We start from the raw sequence: 20,420 nt of genomic DNA on the forward strand, positions 1-20,420 counted from the left end.
GACTAATAATGATTCCATAACCACATTTAAATTTAATTAATAAGCACATACAAACTTAATACTTATAATAAACTTACAATAAATTTACAATATAACAAATTTCTTAACCATGGATATCCATCCCCACTTTACCATGGATATTATTACCTTGTAAATAGGTTTTGTTACAATACCATGGACCAATACCATAACATATTAATACCACAAGCCAAAAAACTCATTTCACAATAAAAAAATAAAATGTAAAATATTTTAGACACTACATATAACATTGATTACATAGAGTGAAAATTCTCCATCATATGGATGGAGAGAGAGGGGGGCGGGGGAGGGGGGGCAAGGAGAGAGGGCGGGAGATAGTGACAAATCTCGAGGGCGGAGAGAGAGAGAGAAATTTATGGTAGGTGAGAGAGAGAGTGAGAGAGAGGAATAAAGAGAGAGAGAAGGGGGGCGGGGGGAGAGAGAGAGAGAGAGAGGGAAATGTAAGAGAAATGGAGATAGTGGAATGAAGAGAGAGATAAAGATGGAGTTGGAAGGGGAGAGAGAGAGGGAGGGAAGTAAAAAGACATAGAGAGATAGAGGTAGAAAGAGACAAAATGACAAGGTATAGATTGAGAGAGAGGGAGAGAGGATAGGTGAGAGAGAGGGATACATAGAGATGGAGGGAGGAAAGAGGGGAGAGAGATAAGGAGAGAGGGAGGGAGATAGTGATAGATTGGGAGGGTAGAGAGAGAGGGATGGGAGAGAGCAAGGAAGAGAGAGGAATTAGAGAGGGATGGAGAGAGTAGAGAAGGAGGGAAGAGAGAAAGAGAGGGAGATATGGAGCAAATCTAGATATGGTATGTGCATATAAAAACCCACCTAGATCCATCTTAACCCGGATCTATCAAGCACCAAGAGGGATCAAATCTCTTTTAACTTTAAAATAGGTTTGCATCTAAGGAGATTTGATCCCTCTCGATGCTTTATAGATATGGGGTTAAGATGGATCTAGGTTGGTTTTGCACCAAGAGATGCTCTGCAACCCATTATACGGGTAGATATCAATCTTAAATGTTTTACATATAACATTTAACAAATTTAATCAAATGGCAGTGTCGTCCCTAATTAAAATTTGATATAAAGGTAGTTGTGTAGGGTAAATGTTTAACATTTAACATAAACATTTGACATTTATATGTTGGCTCAATTAAAAAATAATATAAGGATAAAAGTAATCTAGAGACAGGTATGGTGACGATGTTGTAGTGTATACATTTAAAGCTTGACTCAATTAATAATAAAAACTCAAAAGTAATAAAAAAAAATAATTCAATTTGTTATACTATAATTTTGTTGTGTAGGTTAACTTAGCCCCTCCAACTCAAGTTAGAAATTATGCTCAAGGAAAAATTGAATAAATAATTTTAAGTTACATTGGTCAATGCTAAATTTATAATGGTTGATAGACAAATCATTCTACAATCTTGCTTTAGCAGTAACTAATAATTTGAGATGTGAAGTGGATAAGTAAATTACTTTCTCAAGCATAAAAACTTGCATGATTTTGATGGGTAGTAAAAATATACACATTTACAGTTTTACTTCTACATAAGTGTTAAAGAAAGCATAAATGTTGGTGGGAAGTAACTCATGTAAGTATAATTTTTACATATTATTCCTATCCGTTTTTAATGCAAAGACTTGCTTAAATTAGGGTGGGAAGTAATTGATGCTAGAAATGTTATTTACATGAGTATAAGTTATTTCAAGTATTTTATTTTTGGATGGTTTTCTACAAATCTTAAGAATAAAAACTCACTACAAAAATACCTAGAAATCATGCATGAATATTGCAAGCCTATCCACAAATTATGGCATAAAATATGTAATTCAGTTATAGACATGGCATTATATTGTGCAAATGCTGCAATAAGACCTTCAAGTTATGGTTCAATCAAATGTTTGAATATTTATTTTTCAAAGTTAAACATTATAATTTGCGTCAATGCTAAACTCATAGGGATCAACAAACAAATCGATTGTTACAATCTTGCCTTGGTAGGTACTAATAATGATTCCATAACCATATTTAAATTTAATTAATAAGCACATAAAAACTTAATACTTAATAAAATTACAATAAAACAAGTTTCTTAACCATGGATATCCACCGACACTTTACTATGGATATTATTAACTTGTAAATAGGTTTTGTTACAATACCATGAGTCAATACCATAGCATACGAATACCACATGCTAAAAAACCATAACTCATTTCACAATAAAAAATTAAAATGTAAAATATTTTAGACATTACATATAGCATTGATTACATCGAGTGAAAATTCTGTGTCATATGGATGGAGGGAGGGAGAGAGAAGGAAAAGGAGAGAGAAAGGGGGGGAGGGTAGAGGGAGGGAGATAGTGATAAAGCAAGCTAGAGGGCAGAGAGAGAGATAGAGTGATGGGTAGGTGTGAGAGAGAGGGAGGTGTAAGAGAGAGGGAGAGAGAGGAATGAAGAGAGAGAGAAGGGGAGCCAGAGGAAAGAGGGTAGGAGAGAAAGATGAAGTTGCAGGGGGAGAAAGAGGGAGGGAAGTACAAATGCTGAGAGAGATAGAGGTAGAAAGAGACAAAATGACAATGTAGAGATTGAGAGAGAGGGAGAGAGGATAAGAGGGAAGATATAGAGGTGAGGTGATAGAGAGGGAGAAAAAGGGAAGAGAGAGAGGGCGACATAAATATGGAGGGGGGAGAGGGGGAAAGAGAGAAGGAGAGAGGGAGGGAGATAGTGATAGAGTTGGAGTTTTAGGTCCCTATACTACTAGTGTAACCCCTTATTGTTATTAGTGAAACCCCATTTTTGTATTATTGTTCCCATATAGTCCCCATGTTGTTATTATTATGCTCCATATAAGCCCACTATATTTATTGTTGTGCCCCTACAATATTATTATTATGTAGGCTCTGATTGTATTGGGACCCCTTAGACTCCTATATACAGAAAGGATGTCTTGTCATTTGTATCATCCAAGAACTGTTCATTTGTGTAATGTAAAGGAGGTTTCCCCCTTGAAGAGGATGATTTTGAAGTCGTTAATCTATCTTTTATATGTTTTTGTGAGCTGGTTTCATAATAATTGATTTTAGAGCCTTTAGATTCTAGGGTTTTGCTGCTCCAAACAGGCCATCGTGGAATTTTCACTATAATTTTTTTTCTATGAGGTTTCAAAAGCTAAAAAAAAACACATTTGATCCAAAATCATTCAAAACCTCGGGTCTGAATTTCAGATCTTGTCTCGCTATATTTTCGGAGATATGATCTAAAGAAGTTATGGTTTTTCCAAGATCCAAAATTCCATCTCAAACAGGCCATCGTGGAATTTTCACTATAATTTTTTTCTATGAAGGTTCAGACATTGAAATTAAAAAAAAAATGAACTGAAATCTTAATAAGGCTCGAACCCAAATTTCATATCTTGTTTCACTATATTTTCGGAGATATGGACCAAGACATTTAAGGTTTTTGCAAGCTCTCGAATTACATACAAAATAGGTGACCTTGGGAAAATCGTCATAACTTTCTCTCTGAGGATCAGATTGAAATTTCATAAAAAGGTCCAAGAAGAGGATGGACTTTAGTATTTTGTGTATTTTTTTCACGTCTGACGGCTGAAATGGTGACACATGGAACTTCGTACAAGTTCAATCTACTCAACCAGTCTATAATCAGGTCATCATGGGAGATTTGGCATAACTCTTTCTTAGAGAATTAAATCTTGATCGGACTTATAGGGTTGGCACGAGGACACAGAGGGATACCACAAGATGAAATTTTAGACCTGGGAGATCCGTATTTATGGAGATACAAAAAATTCAATATCGAGCTCCTACAAAGCCAAAAAAGGTGTGTAGTCTTTTCAAATTTTTTCATAAGTTTGGTTTGAAAAATTAGTTTGAAGGAATTCAAAGGACATAGTGAAGCATAACTATCATTAATTGATGCCCTGAAGAAATAAAATGGTAACACATAGTTGGCAACCTGAAATCTCTAGCATTACTCATGAAGAAGAGGAAGAAATGCAATATGATATATCAAAATTATGAGACCAAGTGCAACAAATTTCACTCTCACAAAAAGTAACAAAAGCTAAGATGGATGGTTTAAAGAAATGCATGGTAGATAATATGAATGGCGTGGAATATAAGATGAATGGCATGGAAGCTAAGATGGATGGCATGGAAGCTAAGATAGAAGCAAAACTTAAAGGCAACATGGAAGATTTGAAGATAGATTTGACAAAGTTTCTACAAGAAATTATTACTATTGGTGAAAGGGTAGTAAAGGAAACTCATGATGAGAAAAAAATAAATGTTAATCATCATTTCATAGACTCTAACATTGGATAGAAGACCCACCATGTTCCAAAGATCGATATGAGGAAGCTTGATGGCAGGGATCCCGTAACATGGATACTATAGTTGGAGCAATATTTCGTTCTCCATGATGTGAAAAACATACAAAAGGTAAGTGTTGCAACTTTATATTTGAAACCCAATCAGTTTGTATGGTATCGATGGCTTTTCTCTTGTAAAAACGTTTTCACTTGGATAACTTTTACAGAAGAAATGATAGCACATTATGAGGATACAAAAAACAACACCTTTTTAGCCAATTGATAAATCTAAAACAAAAGGGTTCAATGATGGAGCACATTTAGGACTTCAAAAAATTGAATATAAGGGTAAAATATATTCCAGAGGAGCATAAGATTGATGTGTTCATAGGTATTTTAAAGGAAAACATCCAACATGAGGTTCGCCTTTGGGAACCTGATTCATTGGAGAAGGCATTTAGGTTGGCAAGAAAAATGGAAAGCAAACTTATGGAAACAAGGAAGCCTACCACTCACAACTATAAATATGGAAGTGTTGTTGCCCCTATCCTTCCACAACCTACAAGGTTGACATCACAACAATTGGAAGAAAAAAGAGAAAAAGAGCTTTGTTACAGTTGTGATAGTAGATACACTAAAGGTCATAAGTGTGTTGAGAAGAAATTATTTTACATAGATTGTGAAGAGGAAGAAGAAAGGAACAAGAAACGTCAAAAGAAGAGGATATACGCCAGGAACAAACCCTAGAGAAAGAATAAATGAATCCAACCATATCTTGTAATGCATTGGTTAGAATTTCCACTCCTCAAACTATCAAGCTAGAAGGACATATCAAGAAGAAAAATTTAATAGTGTTGATTGATTCAGGCAGTACCCATAATTTTGTTCATTGTAAGATAGCCAAGAAATTGAATTGCTTGCTATATCTAGCACCAGAGTGTCAAGTGATGATTTCAAGTGGAGGAACCATAAATTTCTCTAGAAAGTGCCATAATATCAGGCTATCCATGGGAGAATATCTATTGAATAGCCCAATTCTTTCCATTCCAATGCGTGGTGCTAATGTCGTACTAAGAGTCCAATGGCTACAATCCTTAGGTACAATAACTTTTAATTTTCAAGAACTTTTCATGAAATATTTTTTGGAAGCAAAGGAATTTGAATTAAGGGGTATCGCAGGGAAACCAAGAAAGATAATGAGCTCTAACGGAATGAAAATATTATAAAGAAAGAAAAATGAGGTGTAATTTCACAATTACGTTCTCTAGAGGTTCCCACATCGAAATCATCTATTTCTCCAGATCTCCAAAAATTCTTGGACAATCATTCCAAGGTATTTGAGACTCCCAAAGGCCTCCCACCTATTCGTGATCATGATCATGCTATTCATTTGATTCCAGGAAGTGTTCCTCCAAACATCAAGCCTTACAGATATCCCTATGCCCAAAAGAGTGAAATTGAACGTATCGTTGCAGAAATGCTAGAGGTTGGTATAATTCAACCTAGTCAAAGTTCTTTCTCTGCTCCAGTAGTATTGGTGCACAAGAAGGATGGATCATGGCGCATGTGTCCAGATTATAAGGAGCTCAACAAGCTCACTATTAAAGATAAATTTCCCATTCCTGTTATTGATGAATTGTTGGATGAATTGCATGGATCAATTTACTTCACCAAGTTAGATCTTCGTTCAGGATATCATCAAATCAGAATGAAGACTGAAGACATTCCAAAAACAACATTTAGAACTCATGAGGGTCATTATGAATTTTTCGTCATGCCTTTTGGCCTTACCAATGCACCTTCTACATTTGAAGGTTTGATGAATTCCATTTTCAAACCCTTCCTTAGAAAATTTGTGTTAGTATTTTTTGATGATATAGTAATCTACAAGTCTTGGCAAGATCATGTTCAACATGTTGACAGGGTGCTCAAACTAGTGGAGGAGAAACAATTATATGAAAAAATCTCCAAATGTTTCTTTGGAGTACAAGAGGTGGAATATTTTGGTACTCACTTAACTCATATCTTATCTTATCATCCTGAATCTAAGGGGAAGCCAGAGATAGTGAACAAACATTTGGAAGGATATATCCATTGCTTTGTATCTGATAAACAGACACAATGGGTCAAGTGGTTGCCTCTGGCTGAATGGTGGTATAACACTTCCTTCCATACTACAACAAACATGGCCCCATTTATGCCACTTTACGGATATCATCCACCGTCCATCACATCATATTTAAAAGAAAATTCTAAGGTTCGAGCAGTGGAATATCACATCGAGCATCAACAACAAGTTCTCAAACTCTTAAAGGATAACCTCACTTTAGCACATAATAGAATGAAATAATAGGCAGATCAAAATCGTAGCGAATTTGTTTTTGATGTAGGTGATTGGGTATTTCTACGACTACAACCATACAAACAAATGTCCCTCAAGCAAGCTAAGAAGGATAATAAATTATCACCAAAGTATTATGTATTGTACAAGGTGTTACAAAAGATTGGTACTATGGCATACAAATTGGAGCTTCCTACATCTTTCCGAGTGCACCCAGTTTTCCACGTTTCATGCTTAAATAAGGTTATACGTGAGAAGAAACCAGTTCAAAAAATATTTCCAGAACTTGAAGAGGAAGGGAAAATCATATTGGAACTGGAAGTAGTCACAAAACCAAGAAATCGACAGCTATGACATCAATCAATTTTAGATTATCTCATCAAGTGGAAGAACTTACCCACTGAAGATTCCACATGTGAGGATGAGAAATTTATATAGAATAATCTAAAACTACTCAAGCATTGGGGACAACACTTTTTGAAGGAGAGGGGCATTTTAGGTCCCTATACTACTAGTGTAACCCCTTATTATTATTAGTGCAACCCCCTTATTATATTATTGTGCCCATATACTCCCCATATTGTTATTATTATGCCCCATAAAAGCCCACTATTTTTATTGTTGTGCCCCTACAATATTATTGTTATGTAGGCTCTAAATTTATTGAGACCCCTTAGATGCCTATATATAGAAAGGAGGTCTTGTCATTTGTATCATCCAAGAATTGTTCGTTTGTGTAATGTAAAGGAGGTTTCCCACTTGAAGAGACTGATTTTGAAGTTGTTAATCTATCTTTTATATATTTTTGTGAGTTGGTTTCATAACATGGAGAGTAGAGAGAGAGAGAGAAAGACGGGGGAGAGAAAGGGAGAGAGAGCAAGGAAGAGAGAAGAATTAGAGAGGGGTGGAGAGAATAGAGAGATCCTAGATATGGTATGTGCATATAAAACCAACCTAGATCCATCTTAACCGCGGATCTATCAAGCACTGAGAGGGATCAAATCTCTTTTCACTTTAAAAGAGGTTGTCATCTCAAGAGATTTGACCCCTCTTGATGCTTGATAGATATGAGGTTAACATGTATCTAGGATGGTTAATAACATAGTCAACTATATTATTATGAACGACATATTTCATAAGTAACTAGTGTTGATCTGAAATTGATCTAAGACAAACAATTAAGGTATTACAGACTCATGTGCATGGATGTGCCTATGTTATTTTATGCAACGGATCAATAAGATTGCGAAATACACAGGCACTAAAGAAGTCAGAGAAAACATAACAGGCAAACATATAAACACAACAAGTTTAATAAGGAGTTCACCCAATACTCTTGGGCTACTTCTCCCGGTCCAACCTTCAGTGGTGGCCTCTCTATTATGTTTTCAAAGCGGAGCTTTTACAACAGTGAGCTCAATTTGAGTATCACATATAGATATAAATCAGCAAGACTGTACTTGCATCCCCCAAGTCTCTGGAGTACAGAGACTCTCTTTACTGATACTCGACCTCTATTGGTCACAGTAGTATGAGTTTGATCTGAGACTCATACATGACAGGCATATACAGAGGATTTCGCTTGAACCTCTCAAGCCTTCTCTGGAGTACACAGACTCTAAATCTCTCTGGCTCTGTCTGGCTCGATGCTACCTTTGCTTCTGCGAGTCAGCTCAGCTTCTTCTCTCTGCTCTTAGCTTACTAAATTGCTCATTTCTCTCTCTGTCAGTTCATGGCTTTAAATCCAATCTGCTTCCTGACTGTTTGTTTCCGCTTCCCGGCTTTCTGGTTCCCCTGCCTCTATTCGTCTAAATCCCTCTGTTTTGCATAATCATCACTGTATAACGCCTCACTGGGAGGTGTCCACCTATTTCGTAACGAACTGAGTGTCAGTTCTCTTGGATGTCTTTGAAATGATCATTTTTACCGTTAACTCAAAGAATGTCCGCGAAACGAGATCTTCTGCCAACACATCGTCCACGTCGGACTTCAAATCCTATACAACTCTACCTATAACCCTTGTCAAATCTGGTCATCCATCAAAACGCATCTCTGCTGCTGATTTTGAGTCTTCAAATTCAATGGTCATCTTCCATATCAAACAGGTAAGTAACATGATGTTTACCCGTCCGATGTGAGCGGTTTCTCTCTCTTTCTCCAGACGTGTGGCACCCATTGTGTGGCATTGGGTGGGATTCGGTTGAAACCGCTTACCACTTGAAGCCCTTCCGATATCCTTGGAGTTTTTGTGGGCCCCGCTTCTAACGGAATCGGCGCAATATCCATTGCATTTTATGATTTTTCGAGCCCAGGTGCTCAGGGCTTTTCCTTCTTTGAGGGGTTTGCCCTGTGATATGCAATTAGTGATTTGTCACTAATCATATATTAGAAACTACCCCCGTTTCTTGAAATAACCTCTGGTTTTTCCAATTTGTAGCAATGCGCATTACCATGGGCTGATGGTCTGCACGCTTGAAATACGGTCCTCGTTGCTCTGCGTTGATTACAAATTGCAACTGTTACAAGGATACCTCTGATAAGCTTGATCATTATAAGACTTTGAAACTTTAGCATGTTTTTTAAAGAGTTCATGAAAACTTAGAGAGTGTTCTAGGATCCAATTTGGATCACGACCCACTGAAAAAAGCTTTTGGACCACCAAAAATTGGTTTTTAAGCATCAATCAAGTGAGGGTATAGATTCCTCGCTTGCCCAATTTTTGTCCATTTTGCACTGCTTTGTTTTGAACCTTTGAGTCCAATCCTTAGGTACTCAACATCCCCTCTGTGCGTAGTTCTCACCTTCCTATCTAGAACTGTATCTTCCTACAACTCATTGAGATATTCAGGCAACAGATCATCAATAGAAGGCAATTGACTTTTCTCTTCGAGATCTTCAATCAATGAAGGTTCAAATAGTCTCAAGCTTTCTGCATTAACAACTGAGTAGATGTGCATGTAAGCTGGTAAATCAAGGCGAAAAGCATTCACACCAATTTTCTCAAGTATTTTGAAAGGTACATATCTTATTGGCTTCAACATCTTACCTTCACCTTGCATTCTGTCTTTGCTGATATACAGCCAGACTTGATCACCAACTTGGAAACTATGCTCAATCCGATGCTTATCATGCATCGCCTTGTATTGGCTTGGCTCTTTTCCAACTGTTCCTATAATGCCTAGTGAATTTCTTGGATTTGTTCAATGAACTTCGTTGCCTTGTCCACATCACTATGTCCATCAACCGCTATGTCTTTACCAAAGACAAAATCCAAGGGAGACCTTGGTGTGAAACCAAAATAGGTCTCAAAAGGAGATCTTTGTGTAGAAGAATGTTTAGCTCGGTTGTAAGCATGATGCACATAACATAAATGTTCATCCCAAATCTTGGGATGCTTGCTGCAATAGCCTCTAAGCAACTGGATCACTATCCTGTTGACCACTTCTGTTTGGCCATATTTTTGCAAATGAAAATCTATGCTTTTCTTCAATCTGGTGTCCATCAATTCCCACAGACTCGACCAAACTTTCCCAACAAATCGGGAGTATTGATATGATACAATGGAAGTGGGTAATCCAAAATGAACCCATACATGCTGAAAGAACAACTTTGTAGTTTGTTCAGCTGTAATCTGTTTGTTACAAGGTATCAAAATACACATTTTGCTGAAACTATCCACAACAACATATATATAGTCATGACCTTTTCTAGATTTAGGCAGTCCCCCAACAAAATCCATGGAAACACATTCCCAAGGATGAGAAGGAACTGGTAGTGGAGTGTACAAGCCTACTTTTCTATTGCTGGGCTTGCTTTTAGCACACATGGCACACCCTCTTACATATCTAGAAATTGTTTCATTCATTTTTGGCCAATAACAAAATCTTTGCAGTTGTGCAACTGTTTTACTTACACCAAAGTGACCTAATATTAGAGAAGTGTGTGCTTCTCGAATTATCTTTACTCTTTCAATTTGTGGAATGCATAACTTTCCAAAATGATACAAGAGTAGGTCATTAACATGATAATCCAATTCTTCTACTTGTTTTCCATGACTTAAAGTTGCATATACATCTTTAAAATCTACATCTTGAGCATACTGTTCAATGTAGCTTTCATGCAATACTGAGTTATGCTTAAGTATAGTAGATGCACTTATGATTGGTCTAGACAACATATCTGCAACTTTATTATGTATTCCCTTTTTATATCTGATGACAAGATGAAACTGTTGTATAAAACCCATCCACCTATAGTGTCTTGACTGCTGCAACTTAGTTTGTGAGTGTAAATATTGAAGTGGTTGATGATCAGTATGTATAACTCTCTCTTTTCCCAGTAAATAATGTTTCCACTTTTTCACACTCTGTACTAATGCATACAATTCTTTATCATATCTAGGATAATTAACTACTATATAATTAAATGTCTCAGAATGATAACATATGGGTTTACCATGCTGCATCAACACTGATCCCATGGCATAATCACTGGAATCCATTTCAATCTCAAATGGTCTTTGAAGATCGGGCAGTGCTAGTATTGGTGTTGTACTAATCTTTTCTTTCAAGGTGTCGAAGGCTTTCTGTTGTTTGCCTCCCCACTGAAACACCTTGTTCAATCCTGAGGGAGTTGCAATCAAGGGAAAGTTAAAAATAAACTTTCTCCAATACTATGCTACTCCTAGGAAGCTTCTAACTTCTGTAGCAGATTTGGGTTTAGGCCAGTTTACAATGACTGCAACTTTAGAGGGATCTATCTTCAATTCACCACCCCTTACAATATGACCTAAATAATTCAAAGATTTTTTTCCAAATTCACATTTTGAGAGCTTAACATAAAGATTTTCTATTTTCAAAAAATCTAGAGTCTGCTTTACATGCTTCAAATGTTCTTCCCATGTCTTACTAAATATAAGAATGTCATCTAAATATACAATGACAAAATCATCAATAAAAGGCCTAAGTATATCATTCATTACTCTCATGAAAGTAGCAGGAACATTAGTTAAGCCAAAAGGCATAACTAACCACTCATACAATCCCTGCTTTGTTTTGAAAGCAGTCTTCCATGCATCTTGCTCTGCAACTCTGACTTGATGGTAGCCACTATGCAAGTCCAACTTGGAAAAGTAAACAACTTCTTTCAATTGATCTAATAGATCATATATGCAAGGAAGGGGATAACGATTTTTTATCGTTATCTTATTCAGTTCTCGGTAATCAATGCACATTCTCCATGAGCCATCTTTCTTTCTCACCAAAACAATTGGAGACCCACATGGTGATGTGCTATGTCTTATGAACCCTTTCTCAAGCAACTCCTGTACCTTCTTCTTGATTTCTGCATTCTCTAAAGCGGACAACCTATACATTCCGATGTTAGGAAAAGGAGCATCTTGCTACAAATTAATATCATGTACTATTTTCTTTTTGGGTGGCAGACCTTTAGGTTCTTGAAATAGTATATCATATTTTGAAACAACTGTTTCTAAATCAGCTTGTTGTTTAGCATTATAGCCCTCAAATACATTAGTTTTATCAGGTTTCCTTTCCTTTACAACCATCAGTAAAAATTGTTTGCATGAATTTACAATTCTTTTCATCTACCCTGAGTTTATGAGAGTGTAATTATTCTTGAGTTTATGAGCTCTTACAGTATATTCAATTCCATCTTTAATGAGTTGATACTTGTTTTCAGCTCTATAGAAAATATCTTTTCTATCATACAAGTAAGGACTTCCTAAAACAATTCCACATATATCCAAGGGAACAATATCTAACTCAGCCTCATCTACAAATGTTGACCCAAAAGAAAACCTAAGTTTACATTGTCTAGTCACTTGTAGCTTTGCTTTATCACATAACCAACCTAATGGATATGGCTTCTTGTGAGGTGTGGTTAGTAATCCCAGTTTCTTTACAATTTCTTCAGAAATTAAATTTACTTGTGAGCTACTATCAAACAAAGTATCAATCTTTTGATGCTTGGAAATAACTCTAATATGAAAAAGCTCATGTCTTTTCCTCTCATTTTCTTCATTATCAATAGATTGTGCAGAATTACTAGTAGATGCTTCAGGATTTTTACCTTTTATACCTGTGGCTGTGATTGTTGTTTCATCTCCTCAGTCTGACCCCAAATCCTTCTGAATAGTTGCATCAATCTTCTTCTTTTTGTCATCATACTTCTTGGGCTTTAGCTCTGAATGCATAATCCAGCAGTGTTCATCATCATGCCCATCCTTGTTGCAGTGAGTGCATGAAGCCTTGGTCTTTTGTACAACATTTGTCTTCCTCTCTTTCCATTTCTGCTTTCTCTTTTCCTTATTCTTGATTGCAGTGGGTTTTGATGATCCCCCAACTTCTGGGTTCACATTCTTTCCTCTAGCCTCTAGATGTGTAGCCTGAAAAGATACCTCATCTATGCTAGTGGGATTAAACATGAGAATGGTGTGCTTTAAATAGCTGTGTAGACCACCTATATACTTCAGAAAATCTTCAGGTGAGTCTAAAGAAATTCCTAGAATCAAAGCTCTTTTTCTAAATTCTTGGGTGTAGCCTTTTACACTTTTCCCTTTGAATTGTCGAAGAGTTTGCCAACTCATCATGGCTTGCTACATATAAGCTAGTGGATAGAACTGTTTTTTAATTGAAGAAACAAATTCACTCCAGACAGAAAGGATTTTACCATGCTTCTTCATGTCAGCTTGTGTTCTGCCTTCCCACCATACCAAGGCAGTGCCTCCAAGGCATAGGCTAGCCAGCTGAATCTTACTTTTCTCTGAATCGATGCTCTGCACTCTGTAATACACATCAATCTATCTAATCCAATTATCCAGCTTCTCTACATTCAACTCTCCATCATATATCGACAAATCAAATTTAACATCTAATTTAATCAAATATGTTTTCTTTTTATTTTCAGGGCTATTAGGAGGTGTGGGAAGCTTTTCTTCTTTCCATTTTCCTTTAGAATGGTCACGGGGGAGAGATTCTTCTACTCCTTTATCATGTTTGGAGTTTGATGAATCTTCATCTCTACCTTTCTTAAATTCTCTATACATTTCTTCTACCATGGCTCTCATGGTCATGAAACTATCCATGAACTGGGAGTCTAATTCCAAGGGACTTTCTTCTGCCATTTTCCTCTTAGGATAGACTCTTCCAATTTCTGGGTTAGTTTCAACCAATTCTCCTTCTCCTAATTTGAGCTTTGTCCTAGTTAGCATTCAACAAAAAAATCCAGCACAAGCTTGTCTAACCTTAGTAACCTAGAGCTTTGTTACCACTTGATCCGAAATTGATCTAAGACAAACAATTAAGGTATTATAGACTCATGTGCATGGATGTGCCTATGTTATTTAATGCAACGAATCGATAATATTGTGAAATAGACAGGCACTGAAGCAGTTAGAGAAAACATAACAGGAAAACATATAAACACAACAAGTTTAGTAAGGAGTTCACCCAACACTCCTGGGCTACGTCTCCCGGTCAAGCCTTCAGTGGTGGACTCTCTATTATGTTTTCAAAGCAGAACTTTTACAACAGTGAGCTCAATTTGAGTCTCACATACAGATATAAATCAGCAAGACTGTACTTGTATCCCCCAAGTCTCTGGAGTACACTGACTCTCTTTACTGATACTCGACCTCTATTGGTCACAGTAGTACGAGCCCGATCTGAGACTCATACATGATAGGCATATACAGAGGAGTTTGTTTGAACCTCTCAAGACTTCTCTGGGGTACACAGACTCTCTGACTCTCTCTGGCTCTGTCTAGCTCGATGTTGCCTTTGCTTCTGCGGGTCAGCTCAGCTTCTTCTCTCTGCTATTATCTTACTAACTTGCTCGTTTCTCTCTCTGTCAATTCGTGATTTTAAAGCCAATATGCTTCCTAACTATTCGTTTCCACTTCCTGACTTTCTGGTCCCCTTCCTCTATCTGTTTGAATCCCTCTGTTCTGCGTAATCATCACTGTATGACACCTCACAGGGAGGTGGCCACCTATTTCGTAATGAACTAAGTGTCAGTTCTCTTAGACGTCTTTGAAACGACTGTTTTTACCGTTAACTCCAAGAATGTCCGTAAAACGCGATCTTTTGCCAACGCATCATCCACGTCGGACTTCAAATCCTATACAACTCTACCTATAACCCTCGTCAAATCCGGTGATCCATCGGAACATGTCTCCACCGTTGATCTGGAGTCTCCAGATCCAATAGTCACTGTCCATATCGGGCGGGTAAGTAACATGATGTTTACCTGTCCGATGTGAGCAGTTTTCTCTCTCTTCTGCTGGACACGTGGCACCCATTATGTGGCATTGGGCGGGACTCGGTTGAAACCTCTTACCGCTCGAAGCCCTTCCGATATCCTGCCGGTTTTTGTGGGCCCCACTTTTGACGTAATAGATGCGATATCTGTTGAATTTTATGGTTTTTCGGGTCCAGGCGCTCGAGGATTTTCCTTCTTTGAGGGGTTTTCCCTGCGATAGTCACTAATCGCATATTAGAAACTACCCCCATTTCTTGAAATGACCTCTGGTTTTGCCAATTTGTGGCAGTGTGTGTTACCATGGGCCAATGGTCTGCGCGCTTGACCGACAGTCCTCATTGCTTCTCGCTGATTACAAATTGAAATTGTTACGAGGATACCTCGGATAAGCTTGATCATTATAAGACTTTGAAACTTTGGCATGATTTTTAAAGAGTTCATGAAAACTTAGAGAGTGTTCTAGGATCCAATTTGGATCAAGTGTCATACCATGTTTTCAATTAAATCTTCAGATATTTTCTTGTAAGTGTAAATTCAATCAAAATACTCCTTTAAACATATAGCGTTAAGCTTAGAGATGGTGTTTATGACTATGGGTTTCTTATTTTTATTTTTTTTTTGCGTTAAAGTTTTCCTAAAATCATTATTGCATACATTATTTACATAGAATAATTGCTTTTTTTTAATTACTAGCTATCTAATTTTTTATGTTTCAAATACATATAAGGCTTACTTAAAATACATACAATCATATATCAATTACATGCATAATGCACAATTTGAAACACAATTTTTTAGAAAAAAACTCTTCATTAAACCAAAGAAATGCTTCCAATAGCATTCACAAAAAATGCTTCAACTAGCATCTTTAAAAAAATTGTTAATAGAATAAATTAAGCTAAGACATTAAACTATTTTAAACATGTTCATCTATTCAAAACATTCCTTTTATTTATTCAATAAAATATTGTACTTTTTATTTCATTATTGAATGACAATCACATTCTTGTGTGTTCAAACATGAAACAACTACATGTGCATATTGTACTTGTAGCTTTAAAATCACTTTAAAAATGTATAATTTATTCCTGGTCCTTTATAAAAGAATCCTCCACTTTTCTCATTTTCCTTTTTTCCCCTAAAATTTGTCATGCATTGGGAAATATTTGCTATCACATGTGGCAGAAGAGAAACACTATGCATTTCTATCAACCTTTGAGCCTAGATGATTTGATGAAGCTAGCCATGATGAACACTAGGTTAAGACCATGAATGAAGAACTTGATTAGATTGATAAGAATGACACATGGGAACTGGTGCCAAGACCGAATGACAAGAATGTCATAGGCACAAAATATATCTTCTGGAACAACATGAAGATGGGCATATTACCAGAAATAAAGCCAAATTGGCCTATAAGGGATATGCACAGGTAGAAGGAATTGATTTTGAAGAAATATTTTCTCCTGTAGCCAAAATAGAATCCATCCAGATGTTCTTGGAATATTCTTGTTCAAAAAATATCAAAGTATATCAGATGGATTTCAAATCAGCCTTCCTGAATGGTGATTTGGAAGAATAAGTTTATATAGAGTAGCTCGAACGATTTATACTGATTGATAAGAAAGACTATGTATGCAGGTTAAAGAAATCATTATATGGTATCAAGCTAGTCTAGAGAGCATGGTATGCCTGCTTAGAGAATTATTTGTAGAAGAAGGGTTTCAGAAAAGGAAGTGTCGACAACAATTTTTATTTTAAAATTGAACAAGGCATCCTAACGCTCATAAAAGTATGTGGACGATATCATATTTGGAAGTGATGATGACAGGTTGAGTAAGAAATTTGTTGGTGACATGGAAAAGGATTTTGAGATGTACTTACTTGGAGAATTAAATTTCTTCTTGGGAGTTCGAATCTATTAAGAGGAAGATGAAATATTCATCTCTCAATCCAAATACATCAGGGATAGGTTGAAGAAATTTTGAATGGAGGGATGCAAACCAGTTAACACTCCCATGGTGATAGGATGCAACCTAAGCAAGGATGATGAATCTAAGGAAGTTGATATAGATCCATGATTGGTAGCCTATTGTATGCAATAGCCTCTAGATCGTATGTGATGTAGGCAGTTGGATAATTTGCATAGTTCCACGTAGCACCAAAATAATCTCATTTCCTTGTTGTAAGAAGGATCTTTAAATATCTCAAAGGGACAACTGATTTTGGTTTATTGTATCCTAAAGGGAATGAGCTAGTTATTATAGCTTATACGGATGCAGATTAGGCAAGTTGCATTGATGATCGCAAGAGCACCAGTGGAGAAACCTTTTACTTGGGTGGATGTCTTATATCGTGGTTGAGTAAAAAACAATCTTCTATTTTGTTATCTATAGTGGAAAAATAATATATCACAACAACAACATGTTTTGTTAGGTCCCTATAATACTAGTGATTACCCCATTACTATTGTAGTTGTATCCCTTATTAATATTGTTGTGCCCCTATTGTCCCCATATTGTTATTACTGTGCCCCATAGAATCCCTCTATTGTTATTTTTGTGGGTTTATATTATTATTGTTAGGTCGGCTGGGTTATATTGTGACTCCTTAGACTCCTATATATAGAAAGGAGTTTTTTTCATTTGAATCATCCAAGAATTGTTCATTTGTGTAATGTAAAGGAGGTTGCCCCCTCGAAGAGGCTGAATTATAAGGCGTTCAACTATGTTTTCTATCATTTTATGAGCTGGTTTCATAACATTTGGTATCAGAGCGTTGGATTCTAGGGTTTCGTTGCTCCAAATAGGTCATCTTGGAATTTTCGCTACAACCTTTTTTCTGCGACGTTTCAGAAGCTAAAAAAAAACCCATTTGAGACAAAATCGTATTGAACCTCGGGTCCAAATTTTAGAGCTTTTCGCACTATATTTGCGGAGATATAATCTAAGGAAGTTGGTCTTTCTGCAGACTCTTGAATTACATTCCAAACAGGTGACCTGGGGAAAATCATCATAACTTTCTCTCTAAGCATCGGATTGAAATTTCATAAGAAGGTACAGAAAGAGGACAGATTGTAGTATTTTGTGTATATTTTTCAGAGCCAAAGGTCAAAATAGTGACTCATGGCACGTCGTACAAGTTCACTCTACTAAACTAGTCTATAATCAGGTCACTGTGGGAGATTTGGCATAACTCTTCCCTGGAGAATCCAATTTGGATCAGACTGGTGGCATTGGAAAGAGGACGCAAAGGGCTACCGCAGGTCACAATTTCATAATTGGATGATCTGAAATTACAAAGATACATCAGATTCAATATCAAGCTCCTACAAAGTGAAAAAAGGTGTGTAGTTTTTTTTAATTTTTGCATAAGCTTGGTTTGAAAAATTAGTTTGAAGGAATTCAAAGGGCATAGTAAAGCATTATTATCAATAATTGATGCCTCAAGGAAAGAAAATGCAAACACCTAGTAAGAAACCTGAAAGCTCTAGCATGACTCATGAAGAAGAGGAAGAAATGCAACATGATATATCAAAATTACAAGACCAAGTGCAACAAGTGTCACTTGCACAAAAAGGAACAAAATCTAAGATGGATGGTTTAAAGAAAGATGTAGAAGCTAAGATGGAGGGTTTAAAGAAAGGAGTAGAAGCTAATATGGATTGTTTAAAGAAAGGCATAGAAGCTAAAATGAATGACGTGGAAGCTAAGATGGACGATTTGAAGATAGATTTGAAGAAGGACATGGAAGATTTGAAGATAGATTTGAAGACAGATTTAACAAAGTTTCTACAAGAAATGCTTACTAATGGTGAAAGGGTAGTAAAGGAAACTCATGATGAGAACAAAAGAAATGTTAATCATGATTTCATAGACTCTAATGTTGGATCGAAGATCCACCATATTCCAAAAATCGATATGAGGAAGTTTGATGGCAAGGATCCCGCAACATGGATATTACAGATGGAGCAATTTTTCGATCTCAATAATGTGCAAAACAAACAAAAGGTATGTATTGAAACTTTATATTTGGAACCAAATTAGTTTGTATGGTATCAATGGCTTTGCTCTCGTAAACAAATTATCACTTGGGAAATTTTTACGGAAGAATTGACAGCACATTATGAGGATACAAAAAGCAACACTTTTTTTAGCCAATTGATAAGTCTCAAACAAAAGGGTTCAATAATGGAGCACATTGAGGAGTTCCAAAAATTGAACATAAGGGTAAAAAATATTCCAGAGGAGCATAGGATTGATGTGTTCATAGGTACTTTAAAGGATAATATCCAACATGATGTTCGCCTTTGGGAACCTGATTCATTAGAGAAAGCATTCAACTTGGCAAGAAAAATGGAAAGCAAAATTATGGCAACCAGGAAGCATACCACTCACAACTATAAAGATGGAAGTGTTGTTGCCCCTAGTCTTCCACAACCTATAAGGTTGACACCACAACAATTGGAAGAAAAAAGAGCAAAAGGGATTTTTTGCAGTTGTGATAGCAAATGCACTAAAGGTCATAAGTGTGCTGAGAAGAAATTATTCTACATAGATTGTGAAGAGGAAGAAGAAAAGGAGAAAGAAAGGTCAAAATAAGAGGATATACTCCAGGAACAAAGCCTAGATAAAGAAGAAATGAATCCGACCATATCTTGTAATGCATTGGCTAGAATTACCACTCCTCAGACCATCAAGATAGAAGGACAAATCAAGAAGAAAAAGGTAATAGTGTTGATTGATTCAGGAAGTACCCACAATTTTATTCATTGTAAGACAGCAAAAGAATTGAATTGCTTCCTATATCCAGCACCAGAGTGTCAAGTGATGATTGCAAATGGAGGAACGATAAATTGCTCTGGAAAGTGCCATAATATCAAGCTATCCATGGGAGAATATGTATTGACTAGCCCAATGCTTTCCATTCCAATGGGAGGTGCTGATGTTGTACTAAGAGTCCAATGGCTACAATCCTTGGGTACAATAGCTTTTAATTTTCAAGAACTTTTCATGAAAATTTCTACAGAAGGAAAGGAAGTTGAATTAAGGGGTATTGCAGGGAAATCGGGAAAGATAATCAGCTCTAACGGTATGACAAAGCTTCTAAAAAAGCAACAAAGAGGTGTAATTGCACAATTATATTCGCTAGATGTTTCCACATCGGAATCATCTATTTTTCCAGATCTCCAAAAAGTCTTGGACAATCATTCCAAGGTATTTGAGACTCCCAAAAGTCTCCCACCTATTCGTGATCATGATCATGCTATTCATTTGATTCCAAGAAGTGTTCCTCCAAACATCAGGCCGTATAGATATCCCTATGCCCAAAAGAGTGAAATTGAACGTATGGTTGCAGAAATGCTAGAGGTTGGTATAATTCAACCTAGTCAAAGTTCTTTCTCTGCTCCAGTAGTATTGG

This window comes from Pinus tabuliformis, chromosome 5_2, assembly GCF_031772625.1.
Source record: "Pinus tabuliformis cultivar Carrire ecotype Pingquan chromosome 5_2, CPIR1, whole genome shotgun sequence".
NCBI classification, from domain to species: Eukaryota; Viridiplantae; Streptophyta; class Pinopsida; order Pinales; family Pinaceae; genus Pinus; species Pinus tabuliformis.